Source organism: Amphiprion ocellaris, chromosome 2, assembly GCF_022539595.1.
Source record: "Amphiprion ocellaris isolate individual 3 ecotype Okinawa chromosome 2, ASM2253959v1, whole genome shotgun sequence".
NCBI lineage: Eukaryota > Metazoa > Chordata > Actinopteri > Pomacentridae > Amphiprion > Amphiprion ocellaris.
In genome coordinates, this window is record NC_072767.1 from 24,457,272 (window position 1) to 24,475,162 (window position 17,891).

General features: G+C 41.7%; 1 protein-coding gene across 12 annotated transcripts in view; it reads left to right on the plus strand.

Annotated features, from left to right (window-relative positions):
- Positions 1–5,345: 5,345 nt before the first annotated feature.
- ptprsa (protein tyrosine phosphatase receptor type Sa) overlaps positions 5,346–17,891 on the plus strand; it is a 233,913-nt gene continuing 221,367 nt past the window's right edge. For 7 of the 12 annotated variants that reach the window (XM_055018735.1, XM_055018732.1, XM_055018752.1 and 4 more), the window contains exon 1: positions 5,346–5,631. The gene's annotated coding sequence lies outside the window, so the exon portion shown is untranslated. The remainder of the gene's footprint in view (positions 5,632–17,891) is intronic. The other 5 variants (XM_055018757.1, XM_055018761.1, XM_055018774.1 and 2 more) reach the window with 3 other exon arrangements.

The following is a 17,891-nucleotide window of genomic DNA, read 5'->3' on the forward strand; positions in this document are numbered from 1 at the left end:
CCAAGTTGCGCAGCTCCTGACGCACCGGGTCGAACTGCTTCCTCAGCCGGTGTAGGCCCGCAGCCAGGTCCGGGTAGAACCGAACCCGCTGGTCCTTGTAGCTGATATCCTTTTTGGCCCGTACAGTCTTCATCACAGCATTCATCACCGCCTGTTTATTCTGGTAGTTGAGAAACCTCATTATCAGAGCTCTCGGCGGTGCTCCAGCATCTCTCACCGGTCCGACCCGGTGCACCCTCTCCAACACCACAGAAGACTGTAGCGCCGCATCCAGCACCTCGGGTATCCACTTCTCCAAAAAGCCGACTGGGTCAGGTCCTTCTGCTCCCTCAGGAAGGCCCACTAACCTCAAATTGTTCCGACGAGACCGGTCTTCTAGGTCCATCAGCTTGTCCTCCATGTCTTTACACTTTGTCTCCAGCGTGCGTAGCTGCGTATGGAGTCCAGCCGTCTGGTCCTCACAATCCGATATTCTCTGCTCAGCCTGCGCCATGCCCTCGGTGCATTCAGTCAGTCCGTTCCTCATACTTTCAATCGCCGTCATAACTCCATCAAATCTTGATAGAAACTCAGTTTTCATGGATTTTATAGCAGCCAGGATTGCATCCGCCTTCACACCTCCACCTTCCCCGTCTCCGCTGCTCGCCCCCTCGGCCATGTCCGCGTTAGCTTTAGCTGTTTCGTTAGCTTTAGTTTTCAGAGCTAGCTCACTTGATTTAAGGTCAGTTAACTTCGGCTGAGTGGATACTTTACCCGTTTCTTTGACCCTTGGCATTACGCCAGTCTCTCAGGCATTCGTTTTGCGATAAATTGGGAGGTTTTCTGTAGTAATGTTAGACGTTTTGACAGAGCGGTGTGCTGCACGTCTCCTCAGGTGGTCGCCATAACCGGAAGTCTGAAGTTCACTTTTAGTTCTGTTGATTTATTTTTATTTTACTAACACCCATTTGTTTTTAACCCCCTCACATGTTGTGTTGTTGTAAACATACTCTTTCAAATAAATTCTCATCTAACCCTCTGGAAACCAGCGTTTGGACTGTTTTTGTGTTGCTCCTCACCTACTGACAGCTGTGGACTAAAGGCTATACTGTGACGTTTTTGACATGCTATACTATGATGTTTGTTGGGCGACACGCTATACTATAGGCTTTTTTAACTGACATATTACTGTGACTTTTTTGGTTTTTTTTAGCAACATATAAGAATTCGAACAGTTTTATAAGTTACTACACTTTTACTTGTGCAATGAAATTATTATTCTATGGCATTTTTTAGACAACATATTATACTCATGTTTTCTTGAATTACATGCTATTTTGACAATATACTGCACTATGACATTTTTTGAACCACATATCATACATGACAATTTTAGGCAGCATCCTATCATTTTGCGCTTTTTGAACCACATAATAATCTATGTTTTTTTTTTTTTTTCTTGCCAACATGCTGTACTATGAACTACAGGCCATACTATGTTATTCTTGAGTAAAGCATACTATACTTTGTCATTTTCTGAACTACATCCTAGACTATGGCGTTATACACAGAGTGCTTTTGTTACATGTTGACTTATAATCTAGATTTTTTTCTGTTTTGTTTTTTGACGTGATTACTACAGACCTGACTGTGAACACCATCAACACCCACCTCAGGGAGACGCTGCCTAAGATCTCAAGGCTGCTTGGTCGTGGTCTTTCTGGCACGTACTCTTCCAAGATGAGCCGGGAAGTTAAACACTGATGGAATGACACCAGGTCTAAGCCGACAAACTTCCAATTCCTCCTCAACCCCTAGTCTCTGGGAAACCTACATGGAGTAAGAAAAGTAGACAGAGAAGTAATTAAGTCTGTACACAACATATTAAAAAGAAATCATGCTAATAAATTAAGTACAAAGAACCGAATTCGCCAATATACTGGAGACCAGAGCTATTTAATTTGATAAGTATAACCTTGTTTAGTAACATTTGAATTATTTGAGAGCAGTCCTAAAGAACTGTCTGTAATCCCAATCATAAAATGGGGTTTGGAGGAAGAACATAGATGGTAATCTGGATATACATGAGTTAGGCTTTATAACTACTATTGGTAATATTGGTGGTAGTAATAGCAATGTGACTACTACTAGTAGTAGTGATAGTACACTACTGCTGCTGATACTGGCACTGCTACTACAACTTGTAATACTATTACAAATGCTGATACTACTTCTATGACTCTAACAGCTGTTTATACTACTACTGCTGCTTGTACTTTTAGTATTACTACTACTGCTTGTACAACTATACTACAGCTACTATTAATCGTCTGGTATTTGGTTGTCAAGCTGCTAGCTCGCCTTAGTGTTTTGCTAGTGGCTAACTAGTTAGCTCTCATAGACTGGAAGCTCTCAACAAGATTTCATAATGAAAAAAGAGCCAAAAACTATTCTTACCTATGAAAAGTCATTCCAAGTTTCCTTGTCTCAATCGTACGACGTAGTGTGTAATTGTATGCAGCACAGTGAGACGGCATACTTGTTTCCGTTTTCACGCCGTCTACATCAACGGAATGCACTGAAACTTTGCCCCCACTAGCTTAGCCTCGCTGTAGCACGCAGCTCAAAGGGGCGTGTCCTATCTACTCATTCATATCTATGAGAACAGCAGTGGCTGCACATAAGGACGCCTGACATTGATTAGCTGCGTAAATACCATTATATACAGTCTATGGTAAATACATATGTGAATCGCATCATTGGCTGCAGCAGCCAGTCACCGGTCACTCACTGACTCACACTGAAAAATAGCACAGAATGAATTGTTACGTGTTTATTTTATTTACAATTTAGGTTGGATTTTTTTTTTTTTTGTGCGCAGCGCAGATTTTCTGTGCGCGGAGACCGTGTTAGCAGTGCGCAATTGTGCACGCGTGCAGCTTAGAGGGAACAGTGCTTAAAATATCCTAATTCTTCTGCTTACCCTGCTGGCTTGTGGCTCACATTGTCTGGTGGCCCCTTTCTGACGCAAGCACACATTATCAAAGGAATGTCCAATTATCTGAAGTAGAGGCAAAGACAGGCAAAGGACAATCAAATTATCAGCTCGAGGAACCCAAATGCTCAGGTTGGCTTAAAGGTCACACATGGTCCTGTCGAGCTTAGTGGGTAGAGGGAGGCTTCAACACTTCCAAGGTTGGGAGTCTGAGCCCCCTGAGGGCTACAGATGATGAAACAGTTGGCTCTTGTGGGGTCCTTTCCAGATATTATTTTATGTATCTTTGTCTCTTTGTTCCACCAATCCATGCAGCAGAAATCAGTTGAGGTCTGCCATCTTTAAAAGGCCAAATACCTATGTGTGTGTGTGTGTCTGTGTGTGCGTGTGTGTGCATGCGTGTGTGTCTGTGTGTGTGCGTTTTAATCCATGCATCACAAACCAATCAGATTTTTCATCACTTTCACAATTTTTCCTCACGAGTTTAATACGCCAAGTCTTATGCTTTACATAGGCAATCAATCACTCTGAACACTTTCTTTGTTCTTTAAATGTTTTGAAAAGACAGAAAAAATGAGCAAATGGCTGTGGATAAAATGCATTCACCAAGTTGAGGGACTGATAATATGTGATTTGTATTAACATCTGATAACAAACATGTACATTAAGATGGTCAATTCCAAATTGTGTTTCTCGGAGTAAACAGGAGAAATATGACACGGTGCACTCATGAAGAATGAATTTCAGAACATATAAGAGAGTTCAATTTTTTGTATGTCTATCTACCATAGTAAGAAAATGATGCTGTTTTTTTTTTTTTTTTTAATCTGTCACCATAAATGCTTAATATACAGACAGTATATTTCTGAATGTCTTGACACAGAAGTTTGCATGAAAAAAGGAAAGGTCTGATACCAGTGATGTACCAAACACAAAACCTGTGTTTTCCGGTGTCCGTCAGCAGCCAGTTTTTTGCCACTTGAGGCAAAGTGCCTTCCTCAAGGAGCAACCTCATGCATAGGGGGAAACATGAATGGCTGCACTCCAGTAGGCGATACATTTCAGCTTGTCCCTGTAAAAGCGTCTGTGCACCACTGTACAGAACTGAGGAAAGCAGCCCTGCCACTTTAAAGATTTGATTAATTAAAACCTGCTGCTGAAGTTGATTGATTAAACACCCTCACAGTCTTTTCTTTCTTTTTTTCCAGCAAGCAGCCAGCAGTAAAAGTCAGGATGCAGAAAATACTTTATAGCTTGTCCACATATTGTGATGAATATAAATGCATGTGAAAACAATTGAAACATGCCAGTTATTTAGTGACACATCAATTCTACCATAATACACATTTTCAATTACTGATTATCAGTTTATCATAAAGATTTGTGTGTGCAGCTGTTTCTTACATTCCTTGGGAAATGAGGTTGTTGCAAGGATATGTCTCATTTTTAACAATTTTACCAGCTTTAGCAGTAGTATTAATGTTAAAACAAAAAGAGCTTATTATGAATATGCTTTAAATATTTTCTGCACTGGAACAAATTAATTTTTACCCCCCAAAAAAGCCACCTAAAATAAAACCCAATAAGTTATTAAAGCACCGTTCTTAGTTTTGGTGCAGCTTGTGATATTTGCAAAAACTTTACCTTTAATTCTGATGTGAAGATATGATGCTTTATCTTTAAGATGAGCTGACTGCACCGGGGAGGGGGAGGCTGCATCCACACAGTGCGCTGTGCGCATTGGTCCATTTCATGCTACCTTACCTTCTCTCTTATCCCGGGTAAAAGCAGGCTGACGATGTGACTGGACGATACCTTCAGCGAGGCGGGGGAAAACAGCATGACTTCATCATGTCAAGAGGAGCACTGGAAAAAAATATCATCCAAAACAAGTTGGATTCCAGCCGAAAACCACATTCAAACAAAGGTAAAGGTCTCCACTGCTCCATAAAGAAACATCAGATTGTTGTGACAATGCATCTTGTTTTAATGATATTTAAATCACAGAAACATGCAATAAGATTCTACTGAGTTACACTAAAATCTCCCCAAATCAATTCAGTGCCACTAAATCATCGAATTTATCATTTGTGGGATCTTTTTAGTGCTTTTTTTTTATCCAAGTCCCACTTTCGTGCATGCGTAAATTCCATTGTCCAAACAACATTTTTTTTTTTTTTTATTATTATTATTATTATTATTATTATTATAAAAATATTAAAGCTGCTTTTCACAAAGAAAGGGGGACGATGCCAGGAGTGGGGAGAGAAGATGGGAAGATGGAGAGAGCCGTGAGTTGAGGGGTGACTGGAGAGGGAGGGCCGGACGCATGACATCATTCCCTCAGCTTCTCCGCACGGACAGAGCTCTGGTTTCTCCAAGTGCGCACGGCGGCTGCTGCTGAGGGAGCGACTCCTCCTGCCGTACCCAACCAGCGCGTCCTGAGCAACCTGCGCTCTTGGGGTGGATTTTTTAAAACAAACATTACTGAACCCGGCAAAAAAAAAGGAACTCGCGTACCGCTCCTCACTGGACCTGCCGCAGGGAACGCACACATTTAACACAAACCCGGGGATTATTGCTTGTTTTAAACATGAAGATGTGAGGGGTTCATAAGCTGAGAGGAAAGAAGCTGGAACTCAGACGCTGACAAGAAGGTAAGGCAGACTTCTCTGGCTCCTTTTTTTCCCTACTTTCCCCCCCTTCAACAAGAGCTGGGGATGCGAATCGCGGTTTTTGTCTTTGTGGTAAAAGCTTAAAGAAAAATTCGGCATGTGGACATTTGGTTTCGGAGCGCCGGAGCCGTGCGCTATTCGGACACAGAGCGGGAGGCAAGTGCCAGAACAGGAGCATCATTTCAGAATGCTGCAAAGAAGCCTCCTTTAAATCTGCCACAAATGGAGCGAGATGCTCGGCAGTCCCGGACTCAGCGGGAGATCCGACTGTGCCACGGCAAAGCTGCTGTTGGTGCTGCTTGCTGGTGGCGGAGCGGATCTGCTGCCGGAATACGAAAAGAGATCCATCATTCTGAACGACGGTCTTCCGTTTTCAATTCTCCCACTGAGAGTTAATTACAAATTTTAATCTCCCGAATTGAAGAAACCTGGGAGGTTCTGTAGCACAGAGACGCATGAGGAGTCTCTTCTTTTTCACTCCTTGCAAACGATAAATAGCTTTGGAACATAAATGCATATTTCTGAATCATCTTTTTTCGGGGCGTGTGTGTGTGTGTGGTGCGTGTGTGTGTGGGTGGGTGTGCGTGTGTGTGTGCGCGTGCAGGGGGGGAGGTGGGGTTGTTCTCCATCCAGCAAGTGCATCTCCACAGGGGGGTGTTTCATTGACCAAGTCAATCGTGAGATGCTTTGCATTACTGATAGGAGCGTGTCCGCAGACTGTGGCACATCCAGCTTCTCTCGCAGGCAAAGGCATCGATCGTAAATGCCATTTTCGATATTTCTGCTCCCTCTCTCTTATTCTCACCCCCTTACTATCCCTCTCTCTTTCTCTCTGCTGAATGTGATGTTAAAGCCCAACGTATACGTGTCGGACTTTTGGAGAGTAGTGTTGGTCTACACCCCTGGATTGTGTTTGCATTTGCGCATCACGTTATCGATGGCGTGTAGGAGAGGAGTTGGCTTATTTCGAGGTGCGCCACTCGAGCTTTTCCACAGCCCCACCGAGGTGGAGTCAGTATAGCAATGACACCGACTTTTTTTGTGCCAAGTGCCAGTGATGCCCTTGTTGGATACTGGAAGCTCCGATATGGATGAAATTCGCTCCCGTATAGATGCTGATCCTGTTGTCCCCGTGGAAATGTGTGGTGCAGGGCTATTTAATGTGGTTTTAAACCCAGTGAAAAACGAAGAAAACTAACTTAAGAAGCTCTCAGCTTCAAGCTCCTGACATTTTTAAATGTCCTCAAAATAATAATTCCATTTAGAGCATTTGTTTTGTGATGTTTTCCCAAAATTACGCACACCTGCCTCCAAGTTAAATCACCTCCATAGACTATATGAGTGGAATAACATGATGATAAAGTTTTATTTCTCATTATTTCTAGAAAACCAATGCAAACCCTTCTTTTTTTTACATTCCACATCATTCTGCATCATTATCTTGGGGGATTACAGAACACTTCTGATATGTCATGAGGATGTGACTGGTTTGAGATGCGCGCTGATATATTTGCCGCAAAACAATCCGGTCCATTATTCTCACGAACTTGTGCATTTTCCATCTTGCTCCGTCTCCCGTTTCGATCGCAATGAGCGCATCGCGGGTCTGCAATAGCTCATAAAAGCCAGAGGAGAGAACAATATCTCGCCCGCGCCCGGGTTGTTAAAAGAAAATGGCTTTATTCATTTTTCTCTGTACCCGTGGTAACTTAGTTATAGCTTTTTTATGGTGCCTGGAAATGGCTTACAGGCTTGCAGTGCTATGTAATGTAATCAAATTTATGATGTTGCTGTGTATTACAATTCCCTGTTATGCTCTGTCACATGAGAAATTTGGAGTGACTCCCTCCCCTCTTCCTCCTCTTTCCTCCTCCTCTTCTTCCTCCCATGCACAGCCCAGGAACATCAGAGTCAGGCAGGTACCATCCACCAGTGGATTGTATGAGAGGGAGCACACACCCTTTGCCTGCACCAAACCTCTGTGGAACTACCCCACAATCTGCTCTAAATTATATCCGGACTTATGCCACCACAGATTTATTCTGGCAACCAATCACATGCTTCTTGAATTTTGCCTTTTCCATATTTCATGCACATTTTTTTTTCTCAATAGCAATAGAAAGTTTGGCCTCCTGCAAGGAAGACATTAAATTTTCTGGAGCTGAAGCCCAGTGATGAAACAAATGATGTAATGCATGAGTTGGTGTATGCAGCCTAAGAGACGCACACACATAGAGATTTGCATTCACTCCTGGCTTCCCTTTGTGATGTTACATCTTTTTTATGCACAACAGCACCCATGGGATTTTAGCCTACGATTTGTAAGACGTTAATATTTCAGCTTTAATTATAATTCTGATCCTCACTCCACCGTAGATGTATCTGTATGTTTCAGTTCCTCCTCTTGTTATTAAGATGTGGTCCCACCCAATGATCACTATGACAGGAGATAGTCATTCATTGTCTGCTGTCTCTGCCTGTGGAAGGCCAGCCATTACTGGAGTCCCCTCCTTCGTACTTAATGATCTGGAGACATTTTATGAAGCGTCTCCGCAAGCCAGCGCTTGTTCACGGAGCAATCAAATACCCACGTCGGACATGCATAGGGACCACACACTAGTGGTGTACCGTCGCGCTCTTTTGAGATTCAGTGAGGACTTTATTCTTTGCGAGATAAAACAAAGGATTTCGTGAAGAACAACCATGTGATTCATCAAAAAGGTAACTTGAGTCTGAACTACTGTCGGGCTCAAGCTGCCTTTTTGATGAAAAGGTTCTTCAAAGAGGTCTTGATCCTTTAAGTTAAGGATCTTGCTAGCCCAGGTAGCTGAGGTGCAAGGTGAAAATCCTTTTTTTTTTTTTTTTACACCGGGCTCTCAAAGAAACGTCAACAGACTGAAATCACAAAACACTCATTATGAAGCCCATGAGATTTTTTAGAGTTTTTGAGTGGCAGAGGTCACATTTTAGTGAGGTGGGTCTTGGTGGTGGAGATGTGAAGGGTTTATTTTTTTTTCTGTGTGCACTTTTTATCTCGACTTTAAACAACTAGCCTCTTTCTATGTATGAGATGGCAGATTTGATGGCATGTTCAACTGTCCCTTGTTTGTTCCTGCAGAAATGTACTTTAATCGTGCCTTACCTGTCACCAGCTCAGTTGTCAAGACAGTTTCAGGCACGTAGAAGAGGCCACCGCTGTTAAAATGGTCACCACACATATGCAGACAGTGACAGATGTGCACCTGCTTACACACACACACACACACACACACACGAACATATACGTTTATTCCATTTACAAGATGAACCGCAAGTCACATTCTGCAGTCTCATTACAGGCCTCCAAGCTTAAGTGTTTGGCCATGTCATTAATGCAGTCAAAATGGAAATGGATGCGGATGGCTGGCAGAGCTGTTTAAAGGAACACAAACAGAGCAAAGCAAGAGGAGGTGGAAAAGAGAGAGAGAGAGAGCAGAAAATATTTAATCATAAGCACACTTTATGGAGAGTTTTGCTCATGTGCAGTGTGGCAGTCTAATTACCAGGAAAGCGCTTGTTAGTTGTCACCTCCAGATAAACAGTGGGCTGTGGTTTTTTTTCTCCTCTCATTCTCCCCCCTGCCTGTGGCCGAATTTGAAATTCTAAGTAGCAAAATGTCAATTCCAGAGTATCCCCCTCTCATACCACTCTCACCTCCACCCCTTGAGCCACATGCAAATACAGCAGAGTAATTTGTTTTCAATACATGTAAATGGTCAGGGTAAATAAAAAACAGCGGAAGATTGACATCTAGAACCAAAACACCAGTAGCTGGAAGTCCAGAGGTAATGTAAACCGAGTTAGTCATAAAGGAAAAGCAAAGGAGGGAAAGAATAATGTGACAGCGCATTTTTTTTTTTTTGTCCTCAGCCTTATGTCCAATTGCGCCATATTGTACAGTAAATCTTGTCAGGGAGCATATGGTCCTCAAATCCATATGCAAATTAGTTTTGGAATATCCTAACAGCAAAGAAAGAAATTGTCCTTGCCGTTTTTGAATACTGGTTTGTCATTTTAAATGGCTCAGATATAAGCTCTTTAGAGAACGTCTTGACTGTCAGAATGGGGGCAAAATGCACTATTCACAAGTCCTCCATGTACATTCTGACCTGGTTTGAGCCCACCAAGCTTGACACTTTAATGGCTTTGATATGTACACATTTTCCTGGTGCGTGCCAACATGTCAGGAAGGAGGAAGATGGGTGATCCTGGAATTATGCAACATTTCTCCTCCATTTCCAGGAAGGGAAGGAAGTGCTTTTGAAGAAGAAGAATGGTAAAAGCCTCTGGGCCCTCCCCTGACTGTCTAATAAAGCAATGTTGTCTGCCAGTCATAATCCCAGTCGAAAACAATGTGCAAGGGTTTAAGTGGCAGCAGGAAGTATGTTGCACCCCTTTATTTTCTGCTTGGAAGGTTTGATTATGTTGTTTTCACAGCAATCACAAAAGCATGTATCGTGGAGGGAAAAATGTAACCTTGTCATGGTTCAATTTCACTTGTGAGAAGAAGACATAATCACTGGGAGTCCTAGTTCAGGTTAGAGCAGCATGTAAAGTGTTCAAAGGCTCTTTACTCAAGGATAATTGCAGTGGTAATGTGTGTGCTTAAAGCACCTGAGAATGTGCCAACAAAGGATGTGTTCAGGTGTATTGTAAAGTGGACAGTCAGAGGGGACATATTGGTTGAAGGGAAATTGGGGCAAACTAGAATCTGTGCAATATTTGCTTTCTTTTAAACTTTATTTTTAGATGAAGCATTTTCTAGGTGAAAGCCAGAATACAAATGCAATTCTCAATTGGAAAACATAATTCCACTTGATAGCAGTACGATTTGGTTAACTGAAAGGCATTTCTTGAAATATAAATTGGTTATGTTTGGTAACCATAATTTTAAGTTATTTCAACCCAGTATATCAGAGCCAGCTGTTGATGGACATTTGGGGATTCCAGACAGTTGCTCAAAAAAAAGTATTTGAAATGACTCAGGCCAAAGAATATCTCTTTGAAAAACTGCAGGAGGCTCATTCTACTTGCCTGAATATCCGTATTTTTGAGTTCTAGTTTCCAAAGGAGGTGGCGAGTCCAAAACTGGCACAACCATTAGAGTCACAGTAGCTACAGTTTTTCAACTAGGTAATATTAGCACTTAAATTTACTTTGATTTGAGGGTTAATTGCACTCTAACTTTTGAAGCAACATTTCCTGTCATATTTTGGAGGACATAACCCATTATTCTAACCTATATTTGTTTACATTTTGGCAACTGTAGACCATTAAATATCTCTATTTAGCCATTAGTAACTTGGTTGTCTGCAGTGTACTCTTGGATAAAATAAAGACAGTGGATTACTTTTTGAAGAGCTTAAAAGGCTGGTAACTCTCAGGCAAGTTCTGTAGTTTTAAAGAGCATCTTGCAATGGATGTCAGAGAATTCCTAGAAAGTGTGAGTCCGACTGTCATGTTTCTGTGTTCAAATTTGACCAAGTTCCGACTGACTGCATTTTGAAGCAAACTACAGCAACTGGGTGCAAGAGGTTTTTAAAGTGGATACTCTTGACTGCATGCAGTATTCGTTTAATACAGATCATTTAACACAGACTTACAAACACGTTTGATATGTATCAGACTTATAAAAACGCCAGTAGAAAAGATCAGTTATTTTTTGTCAAAGCTATATGGGTCACAATAACCAGACTTGAATGGTTAAGTGACTCAACATTTTTTCTACTTATACAGGAGTTGTTTTATACCCAAAGATTAAAGGAAACCAAGGATGGCACTGAACGGCTTGAAAAAAAAATGGGTTGGTGACACTGTCGCTGTATCCTACAACATGCTTGTTTGCATCTGAATGTAGCCTAAAGCTTTTCCTCGGATAGTGCAAAATATGTAGACTTTGGATCGATGATGAGGTTGTAGGTAAAGCATGAAGGAGATTTTCCAGGATACAAAAGCAAAGTACACCAATGTTAAAGTACAAAGGGACACCATGCCATACTGTTCTCTCTATTTTCTGTTAGAACCCAAAAGGTCTAAACAGCCAGCAAGCTGTTGATTGTAACCAGCATGGCGGGAGGCTTTCCGGAAAGCAGACAATTAGGAAGCCTCTCACTGGATGAGACAGATGTAAATCTCCTTAGGGAGACAATTTTGCAGAGGGCTATTCGCCATTACAGCCGCTATCCGCTCCCAGGGGTCGTAACTCTTGAAGGTCACTGTAGCATTTCACCTCCCCCCTTTTCTTGCCCATGACAACTCCAGTGGGTATCGCCGGATGTTTTTCCGCCAAGCTGGTGAGTGGAGTGCAGTCTGGTGATGGTTGGGGTCAGTGAGGCTGATGCATTGTGACAACAGCAGGAATAACAAAACACTGTCTCGCCTGCTTACTACCAGCCTGCATCATAGTCAAAGGGATCTTAAAGAATGAATGATTCATATACTGCCTTAGTCATTTATGTTTGATTCAGAACAGTAGTGCAAGGCGCCATGCATGGTTCTCTCGAGGGGTGGTGGGGTCATCACCCAGCGTGGGTGGATGGCTGAGGGTAACAGAAGAAGAAGAAGCAGAAGGAGACAGAGAGAATGTCACACGACAGCGAGACGGAATTAAGACAGAGAGAGAAGAGTATTGGCGGTGGCCTTGTACATTTCATCTGCAGGCCCTAATAAAACCCTCACAGGCCGGCATTGATCTCTCCCAGAATAATCCATTTAGACTGAGCGTGCCTGGCCATGTGGGGCCTCTTCAATTATTTATGGCAGAATGCTGTGCAAGCTTCCGTTGGGATGCCACAATGTGCCCTGGGAAACCTGTGAACTGCAGATTGCAGGAGAGCAGGTGAGACACCACATTTGGGAAAGAAGAAATGGCAGATGGAAGGAGAGGACTGGTTGGAGAGAGATATGAGAGGAATAGAGGTATGAAAAGGAAAAGACCGAGGGCAGGTGAAAGGGATGCAAGGAGTTGCGGAAGTAAGAGGGGGATGCCAGGAAAAAAGGAGAGAAGCACTGACAGTGTGTGGAGGAGAGGAGAAAGAGTGGCAAGATGAATAAAAGAAAGGAGATGGAGGGTTACAAACAGGTGCAAGAGATGATAGAGGAAGAAGGAAGTTGAATGTAAAGGTAAATGAATGGCGAGAATGAGATGGAAGACGAGCAGGAAGTGAAAGAAGTACATTGAAGATATTGTGTGGATGAAAGTAAAGTGGGTGAAGTTAGTAGAAAAGATGGAAGGTAGGAAATAAGAGATACAAGAGTTTAAAGGAAAACAAGAAGGGATGGAAGAAAAATTAGGTGAGGAAGGACAAGGGATAGAGAAGGAGAGATTATCTTGATGAGGTAAGGAAGCATCAGAAGTAGAATTATAGATGAGAAGGAGAAGAAGAGTTGACTGGAAATGAGACAGAAATAGATGGATAGGAAGAGGGTGGAGGATGGAACCTTTTTAAAGCGAGTCATGAATATCTATTGATCATGGCAGAGTTATGGTTGCCATTGTGCTAAGTGGAGACATGCCAGCACGACTGCCTTTACAGTCGATCATTATTTCTGCCGCACTCCCTTTTTGTGCTGTATTCACACCAAAAAGAAAATCTACAGTAGTCTTGCATTCAGAGTCAAGTTTTGCAGGACGAAGTCAAGGAAAATTTAATAGTACAAAATTTCATTTAATTATGTCCTGTTTCATGTCACAGAAAACAATGCTGATTTAGACCAGATTTGATTTCATCTTATTGACAGAAGTCCTTCATAGTCTGAGGGCTGGATCTATAATTATTCCTTACAGCACACTGATATTGGACATGTCAAGGTACTGCACACATTCCGAACTCCTCTCTGTTCACCTAGTCAACGGTATATTCTGCAATTAGCAGCTCACACAGCTCTCCTAAATCCAGACAGATTTATTTTACCTGATTCTATTTGTGCAATTCTCAGCAACCTATTAGGCTCTCCACCCAGTGCCTGAATCCGAATCCGGATTTTTGATCCCACAGAGGACGACTAGAATTGAAATTTCAATCTGTACGGTTGAGAGATTATGTCTGGCACATCCTGAGAGGGTATATCCTTTTTTCATAATGGCTCTAACCCTTATGACCTTTTTTAAAAGCTTTTGCTGAAACAGAACAAGTTTTTCCAGTCAAGTTTCCCCAAGTTTGTATGATTTTTAGATTATCTATAGGTACATGTGCATTCATATTTAATTAGTATATTTTAACATTCAGTCATTCCCATGTAGAACCCTATCTGCATTTGTCTTTTAGTTTTCTTCCATTAATACAGCCCAGTGTACAGTAATAACCACATACTACAACACAAGTTGTGACAGCTAACACGCAGAGAATCACTGGTCAAGTAGTAATTGGGTAAGCATCCCTGTAAGAAAAAGGAAAAAGGACTTTGTAGTGGCTTTTACACAGGCTATGTCAAACAGCCTAATCAGATGGGCTAAATGGTGTAGCAGCGTAGCTATTAACTAACGATAGCATACTAGTAGATTTCTTTAATTAGTAGCATCCCATTTCCCGACTACTTGCTGTCCTCACAAGCAGCCACGAAGGATTTACTGTTTGGCCACGAACAATGATTATTGGATTCTAGTAATTGTTTTGCCTTCAGTTGATTAACAAACCTATGTTTTCTCCAGAGACTAGCTCAATAGCAGCCTTTAGCAGTAGGATTCCAGCCAAATGTGGAATGCTAATGGGGTATTTACTACAGTTGCATTGGAGAATCGTGTAATAGGACAGAGGAGAGGGGAAAAAAAGGTAGCTCATTTTCACATTTTTATGTCAAAAGAGGGGGCCTTGTCCTACACCAGCAAGACAGGTATATTCATCAAATATGTGAGGGTGTTTAGTGATCAGTTCCATATACAAATCTTGGGGCTTGGGTGGTCCCTCTGGCTGATGCATCCAGGTGCTTTGTGTTTTGTAATTCATGTCCAGCACAAGATGATCGATGGTAGATGTGTGGATAGCGGTGCAAGCCATGGCATGGATGACATGCCAGGAATTTCAGTAGCCTGCTTATTTCCTTCATCCTTTTCTCTCCTTTATATAAGGTTCCAGCGATGTGAGGAGAAAAGGAGAGTATATCTCAGCTGTTGAGGAATAGATACATAATGAGAAAGAGGAGGAGGGGTGATGGAGAGCTTTTGGAGCAGCTTCAAGTTGTGCTTTGCAGCTCAGGGGTTTGAAGAATTTGAGGGAATAAGGGAGGGAGTGTACTTGTTTATTACACAGATTCTGTGTATCTCCTTTCATAAGCACTGATAGAAGTCAGACCTCTACCTGACTTTTGTTGCTGTTCACAGATACAGTGGTGGGAACCTGCCATTCTCTACCTACTCCCACAGATCCCCTGATGTATCCCAAGAGAAAATGTTTGGAAAAATAAAGTGTTCTCTTGAGCGGTCACACATTACAAGAAACACTCTTGTTCCTGGAAGGGTGTTAATATCTTGTGGCTGTTCCTCAAGAAAGACTCAACAGTACTTTATGAACTGATTCTCCTGCACCTTGTAGGGTCAACATTAAACTAGTTCGTCTGACCAAAAAGATGAAAGCGGATCAACTTGCAGAACTTGTGTAAACTCAAGGCAAGATCTGTACCTGGCAATGCAATCTGTTGGTCTTTAATGATAAATGCTGCAACACATTCCCACACAGCAGCTCTTATTTGAACACATCATCAGTGCGCTGTTGACCTGTCAGTACTGTGAAATGTTGCTTTGAACCACCTGACTGTAGTTTTCTCCTTCCTGGCTTCTCAGTGATTCACTTTTGGGTTTGACTGGGCATTTGGAAAAAAACACAACTACTTCAACGAATTCTGTTATGTTCTCAGTTAATTTGCTTTTCATTGTAGCCCTCTTCAATTGAAGTCTTGATCAAATCACTTATTTTTTTCTGTTTGTTAATATTGGAATCCAAGCTATCCCTTTGTTCTTTGTAAGTTGATTAGAGGAAGATTTAATGTCTAATACAAATAAATGGTGCATATTGGTGCATTTTTTTCTGCTGGCAACCACTGTGAGGATTAACTTAAGGCCTCAATCTGCTGCTTGAGTTGTGTTGTTGACTTTTACCCTCTTGCTGTCTGACAGTTTGCACTGTTGGCTCAAATCAGCTGCTGAGGCAAGAAGAGCATGCTGAGGGAGAGGAAGAACAAGGTCTACTTAAAAGTAATTTATTTCTGCTGTCGCTTTGTTGGGTGAAGAGGAAGTGACAAATGCGAGCTGGTTGTTTATGAGGCCTGGCTAAGTGCTGGCAGGGCTGCTTTTCTCTGAGGTAGTTGGCTCTCTGTTTAATTCATGTCCTTGGGAGGTGCATTGCTTTGTGGCATGGTGTGTGGCAGGTGAGTTAATGAGAGGTGAACCTGTCTGCTTCTTATTCTCCATCTGCCTCCCTTGCACGTTCTCCTTGCTTTCTCACATTTCTTGCCCCTGTCCCTCTTACTTTTCTTTCCCCCACCTCTTTTTTGACCTCTTTTACACCCCTTTTCTTTACCTTTTCCCTTTTTTTTTCTTTACTACTCCAAACCCTGGATTCAGAAAAGCAAGAAATGCACAGAAAATCTCCTTCAAATCACCTCTAGCTTGCCCTGCTTATCTGGAATTGAAACATGGAAATGGAGAACCCTCCTTGCCATGAGTTCCTGCCAAATAAATCAGTCAGACCTTTGACAAACCCTAAATAGGACTGCCGATTTCTCAAAGCTGTCCCGTTCATCACTTTGATTCATCCTCCCGGTGACGGACAGCATGTTTTGTTCCCATGTCCGCACTCTTCAACCTCCCAGACTGCCACACTAACACATTTTTGTCAGTAACTTAGCAGGAGAGGTTAGTTCATAGCATCCAGTAAAAGGAAGGAAGCAGTTGAGTGCAGCACTCTAAAACACAGAGAAAGACAGACAGGAGAGAGACAGGGTGAGCTGAAATGTCGACCTCTTTGCCACCTCAGATCAACTACATCCTCTGTCTCCTCCTCTCCTCCTGCATACCTTTGTAAGGTCCACTTTTAATTGACACAAAGAAAAAAACGTTCTGTGGTTATCTGGGTGCCTGCTCCTGCTTCATGTCATGAGTTAATTTTTTTCCTTCTTGTTCCTTGCCCATCATTTTTCTTCTCTGTGTCTTTGCCTCCCCGGCTTTCTCTCAGTTTTCTCAGTTTCTTTGTCTCTCTCTCTCTGCCTTTCACCTCCTTCAGCTCAACACCAACCCATTTCCCACCGATCGCCTGTGTTTTCTGTTTATTTACATCTCCTCGTTTTCCTTCCCTCTCTTGACATGCCTCCCTGGTGCTTTTCTGTTCTCAAATCTGACTTGACAATTTTTATATATTTGCTTCATAGATTTTAAAATAAAAATCTCTGCTAAGCAATGGAAGTTCATAAAAAGACTGGTAAAGCATACCAAAAATTATTCTAACTCAGATATATTTGTTCTTGTTGAATAATTTACATTTGTACTTTGATATTTGTGATGAATGTTTATTAATCATTGGTCACATGAGAAACATTTGTATAGTAACATTTAATTGGTAAATTAATGAATTAATTAGAATATTTTTTAAAATATTTCACATACATTTGAAGTCATTTTTTATTAGCTACAGAAAAAATACTGATGAATAATGGTGATAGTGTTATTTGTTAATGCTTAATTTACTTATGTCGATTTTTCTTCTTTGAAATTACCCTACAATTATAGATTTTATGGCCTATACATAGTGTTTAGTGCAATCCTGGTATCATCCTTGAATAATTTGCACATTGCTATCATATCTAAGAATCACTTACTAACAATGTGTATTGGTTTAGAAATGACTTCCAACACGTTGATGATAGTTTAACAAAATACATAATTTACAAGTCTATATACCTAATTGTTAATACTTAATTACTAAATAGTTAATAAATTACTTTCAAATGCTGCCTCAGCTGTATCAGTGGAAATTCAACCAACTCTTCCTCCATTACTGAGCTATATCTGTACGTATCCATCAGACAATACGGAGATGAAACTGACAGTAGAAAGCTTCCTACATCCGTCCTCTGCTTTGCAGTGCGTGAAGAGCATTGTTTGACTGACACCTCTATATGTCTTTTCCATGTTCAGGCACTTCAGCGCTGACCATATAAGTAATACATAGATCTGTTAAGAGTTCCACCTGAGGCGTGTCTCATACCCCAGT